The 14,840-nt window shown below is 35.8% G+C and overlaps 1 non-coding gene across 1 annotated transcript; it reads left to right on the forward strand.

Annotated features, from left to right (window-relative positions):
- The first annotated feature begins 4,977 nt into the window (after positions 1–4,977).
- Positions 4,978–5,169, forward strand: LOC111762808 (U2 spliceosomal RNA). Its single transcript, XR_002795829.1, has one exon. It is a non-coding gene; the product is annotated as a U2 spliceosomal RNA (small nuclear RNA).
- Positions 5,170–14,840: the final 9,671 nt, after the last annotated feature.

The following is a 14,840-nucleotide window of genomic DNA, read 5'->3' on the forward strand; positions in this document are numbered from 1 at the left end:
GTGTTTAGAGATTTTCATTGTATCCTTCTGGTACTGATTTCCAGTTTCATTCCATTGTGGTCAAAGAACACACTGAATGATTTCAATTCTTTTAAATTTGTTGAGGTTTGTATTTTGGTTCTGTATGTGGTCTATCTTGATCAATGTCCCTGGGAACTTAAAAAGAATGTGTATTCTGCTGTTGTTTAGTGAAGTGTTCTGCAAATGCTAGTAGATACTGCTGGTTGATGATGTTGTTGAATTATTCTATAATCTTTCTGATTTTTTTGTTTAGTATTTTTTATCAATTTTTGTTATGTCTTCTTGGTAGATTGACTCTTTCATCATTAACTAAAGTCTTTCTTTGTCCTTGGTAATTTTGTTCTGAAGTCTATTTTACCTGCTATTAGTGTAGTTATTTCTGCTTTCCTAGATTTGGTGTGACTATGTGGAGTTTAAAGTCCTATTTCTTTTCTGTTATACAAACAAGGTAATAATGTCCTCCCATAAGCTTTCTTAAAAGTGAACTTCTTGCTTACTTCAGGTTATGGAGGAAAGAAGTTTTCCTTAATGACTTCAGTAAGCTGAGACATAGATTTAGATACTAATAGCGCAGTCATATTTTTATAGTTTACAGAATTAAACAGAGTTCTAGATCTACTAGTATAATGTAGATAATATGCCCTGCTGGTGTTTAGTCAAGGAGAGATGTGATCTTGGTACGTCATATTTCTTAGTAGGCAAATGGAAGCTGCTTGAACACACAATGCCAATACTTAATAGACAATAAACATGACTAAGTATATGAATATATGCTTACTTCTTAACAGACACTCAATAAATCTGTAGAATAAATGAATAAATATTGACTATATGAATAAATGAGTTCATGAATGGAAAATGAATAAAACATAGCTTTAAGAAGAAGGTAATCATAGAGAATCACAGGGTAGTTAAATAAATTGCAATCATGAAGACAATGTGAGATGAGGTAAGTAAGTAGAATAAATAACCAAAAAGGTGTTTATTTTATTTTTATCAGGCCAGAGTTAATCACTTTAATGATATTGAGTGGCACAATATATTTCTCTGAATGTGGGCAGGGATCTTTGATCTATTCTATAATGTGTAGTAAAAATAACATTGGACTTTAAATCAGAAATCTGAAGTTTTAATATTTTATTAGTATGTTTATACAGTGTTTATATTGTTATTTTATTTCCCTTTCTTCAATTGTTATATTATTTGAGTAAAATTACTTAAGTTATGTGACAGTGTTGTCACAATTAGCAAATGTGACAATTAATATAAATAATTTCTAAACTGTAATGTTTTAAGTAAATGTTTAAGAGATATCAGTGCATGAAATGGCCTGATTTTTATAGATGTGTGATATAATAAATTCTAAACTGAATATTTTGTCACCATAAAAAGACAGGAAAAATTCATGTTTATTCCTTTTTTTGTTTTTTTTCTTGTGTTTATTTCTTACAAAAGTAATATTAAAATAGCAAAAGATGTTCAAGACAAAAAACTCCCTATAATTTCATCACCTAATTAAAACAATAAAACAATAAATCATGGCTATATTATCAGAAAATATCTTAAAAGCTCAAAAAATTGTTTGGAAAGTAGAAAAATAAACAGCAGCATCTAATTAGATAAAAAAGAAACAAACTACAAAATATTTACTCAAGGTGATTATGAAAATGCTCCACCTTGTTTGAGCTAATTACAATAAAATTAAAGTTACATAATGCAGACATCATAAATACAATTAAAATGCATACTGGCAAAGCAACAAGGCTTTACACATCTTTTTCCACAGAAAACAAATATTTTCCCAATAACAATGTACAATTACTGACAGAGGCTTTTATTACTCATGAATCCAGAGTAAATATTGTTCTCAGAATTTCATTTAATTTTTCATCCTGTGTTTTCTCAGTTATAAATGCAAAGAGCACATAATATAAACCTTGTGTAGTTCACCATCTTTTCCATTATCTCTAGCACTTTGTTAATATTGTTTATTACTTTATAAAGTTAATTTTTATTTTAAAGGTGTACAAGCACATTAAATAATATTTGAAAAATAGAGAAATGGACTTTAATAAAATGAATGAGAATAATTTCGTATGTTTCATTTTAAAGTACTTTATAAATTGTATATATAATTGCCTTTCTCAATTAACACCACATAAAAATATTTTCTACCCAATAATGTAATGCTGATAGATGCATAAAATTCCAAGCAGAGAACTAACTTCTTTGGAGAGTTAAGTTGTCTCAACATTTTTTTCCATTTCCTGTTAAGAAGAGGCACTTTTATACATAAATTTATAGATATTTTTAAGTAAAAGACTGAAAATGCTATGTTGAGCAAATACTCACTGAAACAAAGCTGGTTTACTAATAGCATATAAAATAAACATTAAGGCATAAAACAAAGTAGGTATGAAGAAAATATTCATATAGTGGTAAAATCTTTAATTCCCAAAGAGAGTATAATAATTTCAAATTTGTACACTCTTAGTAATAGTGCTTCAATACATATAAAGTAAATGTTACAGAACACGGAGTCATTGATAAATACACCCCAAATTAGAGTCAACTAAAAGAATAGAATTAGACCTATCAATACAGGAATTTGAAGAAGGAGTCTAAGCAATCTTCCAATTCAACCTTCCCATTTTACAAAAAAATAGTGCTCATAAATAGTGATAAAAGTGCAATTAGAATCGAGGGTCACAGACCATGGACATCTAGATGGATATCTAGAGTAGTCCTCTTTGCTCCATTGCACACTTCTACTTTCTAACAAATTAATTAATCTTGCTTAAAGCCATTCACTGCAAGGGCATATATCTCTATGTAAGCACAAGTACAACTGTGATCCACAAGTTGCTTAAAGACAAGTGATCCAGAACAACTAACAAGGAAATGATGATGGACAATGACCATCCCAAGGAACAGAGAGTCTACAGCTGCAAGCCAAATAGTCCCATCCATCTGCCCCATGGGATCTAAGTTCCTCTCAATTAGCGGCAGAGTGGCCATCACCATCCCTGAATCCTCAGGATTGGGGAATGAATGATGAACTAGAGCAGACTTACTGTTATTCCACTATAGACTTATTGTGATTCGAGCAATGGAAGAACTTCTATCATTGATGTGGAGGTAGTGGCCACCAGAGGTTCTGAAAGGAGGGAGAGAGGAAAAATTGGTGTAATATGGGGACATTTTCAGGACATTGGAATTGTCCTGCATGATATTGCAATAACAGAAACAGGCCATTATATTTCTTGTCATACCTTACAAAACTTTGCAGGAGAGAGTTTAATGTAAGCTACAATCCACACTTAGTGGCAATGCTCCAAAAGTGTTCATCAATTGTAACAAATGTACCATACTAATGAAGGATGTTGTTAATTGGGAAAGTATGGGAGGGCTAGGGAGTGGGGCATAAGGGAATCCTTTACATTTTTAATGCAACTTTTATGTAGCCTTGGTATCTTTAAAAAATAAAAATAAAGAAATAAATGCAAACCTTAAAAAAAAAGTGATAATTGCCTGTGCTGTCAACATCAGAGCTACACCCCCTTTTAAAGACTCTGGGAAGGGAAGTAGAGAATGGCCAGAATTCTTGGTCCTGAAATTCCCTCTCCATGTGTTTCCTGGCTAGAATTTGCCAAGGAGAAGCATCCCTAGGACATGTGATAAGCCCAAGTGAGAGACATGTTACTCCCCAGGTCTCCTGCCATCAGACACAGGGCATATGAAATTGGCAACAGCTTCCCACTGTGCTGTTGAGAATACCCTCTTGTTACTCCAAGCTGCATAATGCATTAAGGTTTCCCCAACTTTCCCATTAAGTCCATAATTCTAATACCTTCAGGCGTGGAATACATAGGGTAACTTCTTTCTGAGGGTAACATCTTTCTGACTAAATGCTGACACAAGTCTCAGTTCAAGACTGGTCATGAGGGACAAAAAGTCAACCTATTTTACTTGCAGAACCCATTACAGTTCAGAAATTGGTAGCATTAGGTATCTTTGGAAGTGGGAGTGAAGGGGGTTGAAAAGAAGAGAATAGGTGGAAAAAATGTTGGGAAGGTAATTAACTGCTCAGAACTCCTTCTCCATTCTGCACAGTAAGAGAATTTCTTCTTTCCCTCGCCAGCAGAAGATTGTAAATTTATTCCCTGAGATGATTATTCTCTCATGGGGTTTCTGGCACCCTTGAGGGTAGGTTTATGACATGGAAAAGTAATAAAGTAACTGGAGAGACTTCTCAGCTTTCTTTACCCACTCAACTCACAGAGTGTCAGCAAGGCCTTCTTCTCCTCTAATTGAGAAAATGGATGATTTTTTCTCTGGGAAAATTAAAACAGTACAAGAGAAAAGAACTAAGTATACTGAGATCTGGGTTCAAAGTTGATCATCCAGTTGTAAATCCCATTTCCAATCATGCACTGAAGGTTACTAATTAACTTTGTATGTCTCATTCTTAATCATGACCGAGTCAAGGACCCCCAGGAAAGATTCTCATATGGAAGAAAAATTCAAAATATTCAATCAAAAAAGAAACTCTGAAAAATTAGGCCCTGCAAGGAAAATAAGACCTAAAGAAAAAAAAAAAAAAAAAAACAAAATCCTCCTTATTAATATGTTTAGAGCTACAGAGTAATGTAACACCCATGAAATAAGAACAGAATGATATAAAAATACCTTCAGAAAACAAAAAAGAACTCTTGAAAATTAACAAGAAATTGTAGATTAATAGGAAAAATGATGGGTTTTTCAATAAAAAGTACAGAGCAATTACTATTGCTGCAGAGAAAAATGAAAATAAATCTCTACCTTACAACATATACAAAATCAATTCAAATGGATAAGAGATTTAAATGTGAAGGACAAAATTTCAAAATATTCAGGAAAACAGTACAGAAGAATGCTGTTTGACCTCAGGGTATGGAATTTTAAAAACATATTGCCATCACTTCTGGGACTCTTTGTTCAGATCAAGTGTAGTTATCTGTTATTATCAGTTTAATATCTGATATGTCCTCTATCTGAGGCCATTATATTAAATTGGCTTTTGGAACAGGGAGGTGGAAAATGGGTTTGCTCTATCCACTCCACACATCAGCCTAGTATTGCTGTACTTCTAGGAATGGTGCAAAAATATATATATATTTATTTATTTATTTATATATACACACACCAAAATACAAACTATAAATTAATAAGTTCATTTAAGCTGCCTTAAATTAAAAATACTTGTACATCAAAAGACATATCAGAAAGTTAAGTATAGAATTATCATATGACCCAGCAATACTACTACTGGTATATACTCAAAAGAATTGAAAGTAGGAACCTGAATGGATGTTCGGTCCACACTGATGTTCATAGAGGTATTAGTCACAATTGCCAAAAGATAGTAGCAACCCTAGTGTCCATCAACCAATGAATGGATAAACAAATGTGTTATATACATATAGTGGAATATTATTCAGTCATAAGAAGGACTGAAGTTCTAATACATGTGATAACATGGATCAACCTGGAAGGCATTGTGTTGAGTGAAATAAGTCAGGGACAAAAGGACAAATATTGTATACTCTCACTGTTTTTGAAACAATAAGCAAATTCAGAGTGAGAATCTAGAATATAGGTTACCAGGGAACAAGGTAGAATAGGGGATGGGAAACCAAGGCTAAAAATACGTAAGATTCCTATTTGGAATGATGGATATGTTTTGGTAATGGATGGTGGCGATGGCAGCACAAAATTGTGATCATAATTAACAGTACAGATATATATCTGAATGTGATTAAAGGGGGAAATGTTAGATTACATATATGGTAACAAAATTTAAAAAAATTAAAAATCCGTGGAACTACACTATGCAAACAGTGAACCCTAGTTAAATCATGGATTATAACTATAAAAATGTGCTACTGTCAGTTGTAATAAATGTTCCACACCAATGCAAGGTGTTAATATTAGAGTGGTATATAGGAATCCTGTATTTTATGCCTGATTGTTCTGTAAACTCACTTCCCTAATAAAGAAAAAAAGAATGAGGAGATGATCGACAGATACAAAACATTTTAAGCACAGATCACCAAAATAATAATTTTAAATTTAAAATGAACTCTTATAAGTCAATGAAAAAGAGAAATAACTCAGTAAAATATAAACAAGTCATAAATAGGTATTCTCCAAAGAGGAAAATATTCACAATAAACATATTAAAACATGCTCATACTCACTGATAATCAGGGAAACTGAATTTAGAAAAGATTTATAAGTCAGACATTTTTGGTAAAGATGTTATATTCATCCTACTGTTGTAGAATTTGAGAGAGGTTCAATTATTTGCATATAGAAAGGTCAGGACTCAGGAATGATTTTGAGAAGGAAAAATGATTTATTGACGGCCGGCCGGACTCGGGAGCTTTCTGTTCCAACCCGAGCCCCAAACAAGATTTTTGAGTCCCTTTTATACAGAGAGGAATGGCCAAATGGTCCTTTTGTTTCAGTTCTCAATAGGCTTGAATTAGCATATATCTTCCACATACTAGGTAAGCTTTTAGCATGGACTTCATACATTCTAGATAAACTTTTAGCACGTTTGGTTTGCATTTGCCCTGAATATTTAAAGTTTATAGACTTTGCATTGTTTCCTGGGACTGGAGTCGTTGCCATGGTCACCAAGTGCAGGACTGCAGCCTCTTACCATTCCACACCCACAAGTCAGGACAGACAGCTTAGGTTAAGGTTATCTCTGAAGAGACAAAGAGCCTCCCACCCATAGCCCACATCACTACCCAGCAGTAAAAATGAAGGAATCATAGCCACATGCATCAATTAGCATTCCTCAATCAAACTGCATGGATACATTTCAAAAGCAATGTTCAGTTTTAAAAGAAGGAAAATACACACAATATGAGTTTATCTAAGGGTCAAAGCATGCAAACCTTTCAAAATATTGTATGGAATATTTAACTGTACAGTAAAAATTTAAAGAAAACCAAAGGAAAGATTAATGCAAAATTCATGGTAATCATTACCTGTATAGGAAAGGCAAACTGATTTATCAGGAAAAAGGAACAAAGCTGGCCCAGAACTTCCATGAAGACTCATTTAATAAATTCCTCTGATGATCACCTCAACCCCAGGGTAGCTTTTCATTGCTTGATGCCTCCATGCTTGCTCCTTTTCTAAAGTTCTTTTGGATATGTTGTGTCTTTTCTCTGTAATCCTTTTTCCTTCTGGATGTTGTTTTCTCTGTTCTCTTTGCTCTCCCAATCTAATCACTTCCACTCTTCTTCAAACATTCTTCAAATATTTAGTCCTCTTTTCTGTTTTCTAGCTCTGTTATTGTAAACTTTTATTCTTACATAATTTCAAACATAAAGAACAATTCCAGGAATAGTACATAGAATCCTTTACCTGCATTTACCATTTGTTAACATTTCCCTCCTAATTTTAACTTCTTTATTTCCTCAACTAATTTTATTTCTTTCATGTGCCCACTCAGACTTGATCAAATGTCAATCTGAGTGTGAAGGGACAAAACAGATGTGGAAAGCAGCAGGACCATGAACACTGGGTATGTAAGTGCAAAGCTAACAACTCATTCATTATCTTCCTTCAAGCCAGTGTCACTATCAGAAAATAATTGTGCTTCAGGTAAACGAAATATTTCCTTTTCAAGGTAAAACTCAATAGAATACAAATAAATAGCTATCCATTTCTCTTTTTAACTCTCTGCATCTGTCTCAATTGTGGACATGGACACACACATATATAGATTACATACATTTATGTTATTTTTCTTAGCCACTTGAGAGAATATTTGAGATATTATGGTCCTTATTCCTAAATACTTTTGAGGGCATTTCCCAAGATCACTGCCATCCTCTTCCACAATTAGAAATATAAGTATAAAATTGATAAAAATGATTATTTTATAATTCATATTCAAATTTTATCAATTGCAACCTCAATAATTTTTTTTATAGTTATTTTTTCTCCCAGCCTAGGATCCAATCCAGGTCTTGAGGTGATTTTTATATAATTATAGATAAATATATAAATAAATATATGTATATATGCGCGCACACACACTCACACAATTTTATTTTTTCCTTGTCAGTTAACAGAGACTCAAGGACTGACTTCATAGCCTCTTTCTGAAGCAGGCAAAGCCATCAGAGAGTGTTCAGGAGGATTAGAGTATTTCTTATTTCTACCTCAGGATATCGGCGTTGCTTTTCTAGGACTGCCGTGACACAGTATCACAAACGGAGAGGCTTAAAGCAACAGGGAGTTCTTCTCACAGTTCTGGAATCCAGAGGTCCCAACTCAGCCTCTCTGCGGGCGCATTCCCTGCAAAAATTCTAGGGGAGAACCTCTCCCTGCCTCCTCCCCGCTTCAGCGGCTCCTGGGGTGTCTTGGCTTGTGGCATCATTATTCCAATCTCTCCACCTGTGCCTCCACTTCTCTTCTTATGAGGACATCAGTCATTGCACTGAGAGCCCATCCTAAATCCAGGATGATTTCATCTCGAGATCTCCAACTAATGACATGGGCCAAGACCCTATTTTCAAGTAAGGTCAAATTCTGAGGTGCTGAGCAAGTCTGAATTTTGCGGGACACTATTCAATGGCAGTTTCTATTTAATTCTATCATCCTTTAAAAATCACAACCTACTTGGAAGTTGTACTCATCACTTGCCTCTTGGCTCTCAGATTCTTCTCTTGCCCTTATCCAGCTCTGTGCATGGCACAGCGAGCCGCCTTCTGCAGCCTGGTTTTCCCACCTCACTTGTCAGCTACCTTCCATGCAGGTTTGGCTGATGGCAGGAGACTGGAAGGCAAGAATAAGGAAGAAGCCAAGGTGTTCCTCCCCATCTCTGTTTTGCTTGGCATTTTCAGCAGAGGTTGCCTCTCCTCTGTCAGTCGCCTAGAGCAGCTCCTATTTTCTTTCCTGCCTGCTGACTGACAGACGAGGTTAGCACTCACTTGCCAGTACAACCCAGATCACACAACGTGGAGTTCAGGGGCACTCTAAGCTTTATAACCTGAAAGTTCACCTTTATCCTTTATACTTTCATTCAGGAATGATGGTGGCAATAATTTACTTGGAGGAAGAAGAGTTTTTAGGCTATTTTTATTTACTTATTTACTCTTCTTTACTTTTTTTATGTTTTGGCTTGGCTTTATTTCCCAAGGACTGCATAAGACTTTTATGGTGCCTGTAAGAAAGAAATCTTCTGGAAGAAAATAAGGCTCATCTGATTGTGCAGAAGAAAAGAATTTATTCTCAATCTTGCAAGAAGGAGCACACAACCAGAAAACATGGCTGGCGCCCCGAACAAAGAAAAATGACACAATTTACACCCCTAAGCCTAGCACGCAAGCCCTTCCTCTGTTTCTCCATAGACTGGATACTTCAGAAGTTACAGCCTATCCAAGAAGATCTAACTTTCCCACGCAAAAATTTGTGTTTAACTGCTTCCCCCATCACATTCCAACCATTTTAGTTTTAACCTGCTGCCCTGTGCCAAATGAGGAATGGAATTTAGTGCTGAATTGGTATTGACTTAGTTCTTTCTTGGGCATCTTTTCTACTGCCTATAGAACTGGCTTAGTAAGCTGGTTTCCTTTGTTCCCGCTTAACCCAGGATAGGGAGACTGAGGCAATAGGCTGCCAGGTTACATTAATTAATATTTTCTTCCTTTATATGAAAACTGAACTAATCTTCATTTCTTACAGTGCCTTTTCTTGGATAGTTCAGCACTCAGAGCTCAGTGACATCTTCAGGATGCAATTTTTCACTGTCTTTTCCCCCTTAACTTTGAGTTCTTTGTTTCCTCAACTAATTTCATTTCTTCCAAATGTCCAATGGGATTGGATCAAACTTCATTCTGAGTAACAAAGTAGAAATAGAAAGCATCTACTTATTCCTGTATTTTCAGAACCATAAAAATTGGCTAAGGAAATTTAAAATTCATTGTTTTAGTTTAAGCAAATGCCACTGTCATGCAAATAATATATGCTTTAGATGAATAAAATATCAGCTTTTTCTGCTTAAAACTCCATAGACTACAAATAAGTAAAGCCATCTATTAGGAAGAATTCAACTCAAAGTGATTTTTTGTTTGTTTGCTTCCCATTTACCTGACATGAAAAAATGAAATAAAATCAAGAGAAAAAAGAATTAGTAGAATGTTTTTAGAAGGAGCCAGAGCATTCAAATTCAAATATTCAAAATATTTCCCTTAATATCCAGGTATATCTGGATATTTCCAAACATGGAAAGTCAGTTTTATAATGTCCTTAATGTCTTTTATGTGTCTTCCTTTCTTTCGTACTTTGTTGTACTTGGAAGCTTCCCCTATTCTGCCACGCCCACAAGTATCCCAGGCTTTCATAGAGTACTTTATTAGCACAGGGTTTACCACCGAGCAACACTTCAAAACCATGAAAGGTCGGGAGGTCATCAGAGAGGTAATGCTTATGCATGCCTCAGTCCCAGAGACGGCCAAAGTAGATATAAACCCAGGTACTGGTTCTCCTACAGGCTACAGAGACCCACAGGTTCTATGGTCATGACAGATGACTCTGGAGTTCAGTGCCATGTCAGTTGGTCCTGCTTTGGAGTTTGTGTTCCTGAGTGTGATGGAGTTGGACTCAGATATGACCTTTCTACACATGCCTTTTCTGTAACTTTTACCGGACCTGTGGTTGGTGCTGGGGTTGGTGTATACTCAGGAGACCTGAATCTCTGGACTGTCCATATGACAGCCAGGCCCTGAACCTCAGCAGACTTGCAACTTCTACCCTCTGGTTCATTGGACTTACCCCCGCCAGCTAACAGGGAGGTGAAGAAGGTCAACACCACACCAGGGAGCCAAGAGTGCCTACAGCTGCAAGCAGGAGAGTTGCATCCATCATCCATGTGGAATCTTAGTCCCCTCTTGATGTAGAGGAGGACTGGACATAACCACCCCAGGGTCCACAAGAGGGAGGAATGGAGTATGGATTAGAGTGGACTTACTGGTGTTCTGCTGGAGAACTATTGTGCTTAGTAATGGAAGAAATTGTAGTATTGATATGGGGAAAGTAGCCACAGTAGCTGCTGAAGATAGGGAGAGGGAAGAAGAGATATGATGTGGGAGCATTTTCAAAACTTGGAGTTGTCCTGGGTGGTACTGCAGGGACAGATGCTGGACATTGTATGTCCTGCCATGGCCCACTGTGTGGACTGGGGGAGAGTGTAAACTACAATGTAAACCATTATCCTTGTGGTGCAGCAGTGCTCCAAAATGTATTCACCAGGTGCAGTGAATGTGTCACAGTGATGGAAGAGGTTGTTGATGTGGGAGGAGTGGGGTGAGGGGGGTGGGGGGTATATGGGGACTTCATATTTTTTTAATGTAACATTTTTTAAAAATAAGGAAAAAAACAAACAAACCCATGAAAGGCACCTAAAAGATCAAAGCAATTGATATTAGAAGGGCTACCCAGTAGCTGTGTAAGGGTGGATGTAACTTAGAGCTTGCTTAAACCTTGGTTTTCTCATTTGTACGAAGTCTCCTATAACACCTACTTAAAAGAGATGCAGTAAATATCACATACAAAATTATGTATGAGAATGCATTTTCTGAGTTTTAACAAGATAGTCACCCAGGAGCTGTTACATTCTCTAAGGTACAAAATTTTGAAGTTAGAGTGAATGTAGTGGAATAACCATACTTTGGGTCACATTTGTCATCAGTTGTGCAGTCGCAATGCCTATCAGTGAGGAATTATCCTTAGTGATTTCACTCAGCTTACATGCACACATACACACAACCTTGCAGTTAAAAACCCAAGAAAAATTGTGGGAAAAGATTCCTGCTTCATGAGGCTGATTGGATCCCCTGAAATTTAATTGGTATTTAGGTTCTTTCCTATGCCTGAGATGTATTGTATAATATATACAAGTAATAATAATATATTTGTAGAACAATTTGTGGACACAATGGCAGGACTATCAGGTGGTGGTGCAAAAATTGTCTTCAATATATCAGTGTAGAATGTGAAAACTTTAGAATACTACATAATGTAAAATTATATTACTACATATAAAAATAAAGATACTTCATTGTGTGCCTCTGGAAAAATTACTAACCCTCTGATATTTAGGTATATTTTTCTATCTATAAAATAAATTAGCTCACTAAGCAGTTTATTCCTAAAGCTCCTTTTAGCAACAAAATTCTAGATTCTGGAATAAGTTTATTAAATAGTGACTTTTTAAAAAAGAAATAAACATGTAAAGTACAAGTATTGTCGATTATCATATTTACATTCTAAAATCTTTGCATGTTATTGAACCATAACTTAGCAGTACCTTTAAAAATTGTCAAAAATAGTTGTATTTGTGGCTACATATGTATATTAGCTTTCAGGTTTGTGGATTAAGCTTCTATGAATGATTCACTGACGTATCCAATTTTGTTCCTGCGTTCTCTGTCTCCCAGCATGATGAGGGGCCAAAGTATGCTTACTCCCAAGAAAGGCAAGTTATTAGGAGTATAATTCAAGAATGAAAGGCTCTCTTCTTCTAAAAATGCATGTAATGTTTCTGCATTCAAACAATGAGTCCAGATTTAACCACAATTTTTAACTATATGCTTCAGTTAATTCTTCTTTGGGTTCTGTTGTGCTCTCAGAAACTTTAATTGATATGCAACTGAAAAATCCTAATTGTATTTTTAACTTTGAGTTCCTCCGTAATCTTCTATCAAAACTGATGAATGGATAGGGCAGCTAAAGTCATTTAGCAAAGGTGCTTATGTAATAGAGCAGGGAAGGGAAATATGATGCAACAGAAAGCAGAACTGACTTTGTAGAGGCAGATAAATGAGTCTGACTTATAATTATGATAACAGTCCACAAGACAATATTATAAGGTCAGAACAAGCATTCCTTCTTGTTTTACTGTTTTACATGCAAAAACAGAGGGAAAATGAAATTAAATAACCTGTTCAAAGGCAAAAAACACTCCTGGTACTAGTTAAGATATTACCATATAAGATTCTTCTTGAGAATATTGTTTCACATAAAACATACAGATAAATATTATAACATTATATTTTTTTCATATCAGCATCTTATCTAATATAATAATATAAATAATGTAATGGCTACAGCAGGTTTCATATATGGGTTACTCTGTATTAATAGGGAAAATTCTAGAAAAGTTGTATATATTGTGTATCTTTTGCTCATTATTACAATAATCCTGTAGAGGTTATACAATTATTTTCTAGATTTTCATCTGAAAAAAGTACACAGATAAGTTAAGTGACTTTCCCACCATTACATATTTAGTAAGTAGTAGAGATAGGTGAGAAATTCAGGTGTATAAGTTTATTTTGTGTGTGTTTAGTAAACTTGATTTAGCTCATTCTATCTTATGACTACAGTCTCAACTAAGAATAGAGTTTGTTAAATTATTAAATGTATAAAATTTGGAGGTAAAACCTACTGGTTTTTATACCAGCTGCACCATTTACCTTGTTGACCAATCTTTGGCAAGCTATTTAACCTCTGAATCTCATTTTTTAACTATTTGTAAAATATGAATGCCTACTTTGCATAATTGTCATGAGAATTAAATAAGGTGATATATATATTTTAAAAAACTACCGATGTAGTCTACTTCTAAGCTTCCAGGTAGGAGAGGATCAAGAGGTGGCGAAAAAACCTTGTCTTTATATACTTTCTGTCCTCTAATGCTGATAAGGTCCACAGAGTTGAGCGGTGTCTCCTGCTTGGAAGATATTCCCTCTGTTGGAATGCCCTGTCAGATATTGTCCCTTGATACTCGGTACAATTCCTGTTCTGTACCTCTGGGGCTGACATCCTGAGCATAGATTACCCATAAACCCTTGCCATCAGGTTTCCTACAAAGTTTCTGCTAAGAGGAGGTATTTGTGTAACATTTAGAAGACAGAAGAGAAGAATAGGTCATTATTCCATAGTGGCAATGTGGGCAGGCATGGGAGAGTCAAAGTGAAGTTGGTCCAGTGGCTTCTGGATGTCCTCCTAGAATGGTGCTGAGATTATCAGTGGTGGACATTGGGTCTTTGAATCTCCTGATTATCTTGACCCTTAATTGATCTTTGCTTCCACAATGCTTCTAATACATGTGTAAGCCTCTGTTATGTTCTTCACATCCTAAAAGCCCTTGAAGAGCTTCATTACTTGACTGAATCCAGCCGGACAAAGACCAAGTGCACCAGCCTGGTAGTCAGGAGAGAATGCAGAGCTGCAGAGGCAAAGCTGAGCATATTCAGTCAACTGCTACATGGTGGCCCACGGACTATGAGAGGCGAGTCTAATGTAGTAACTCATTTCCTTTAATGCCACTAGACTTTTGGGAAAGGAAGAGAAAAATGCAGCTTACGGGGAAGGGAATCAAGAGAAAGTCATGCTGTGTGGTATGTCAACTTTAAAGGTAATTCCATTATCCAGTCTACTAGAGCTGATTGTGGGCCACCCCAAAACATAAAAACAATTCTGTAGCCACCTAAGACTCATGACCACACCTGCAGTTATGGAAAGTACTTTACCTGTATCACTGAAAGAGTTGCCTCCTATTCTCTCAATACCACCACCAAAATATGTGCATTATTTCATCTTTGAAGATGGGAGCTGCTGGGTATTTCTTTTCCAACTCTCCTTTTGCCCAAGACCCCCTTTCTGACTTTACCAAACTCATTTCTACAACTCCCTGGAAGAATGAGGGAAGTCAACAGATCCATTCTTCCTTACACTGGCTAGGATATTAT

This window comes from Dasypus novemcinctus, chromosome 25, assembly GCF_030445035.2.
Source record: "Dasypus novemcinctus isolate mDasNov1 chromosome 25, mDasNov1.1.hap2, whole genome shotgun sequence".
NCBI lineage: Eukaryota > Metazoa > Chordata > Mammalia > Cingulata > Dasypodidae > Dasypus > Dasypus novemcinctus.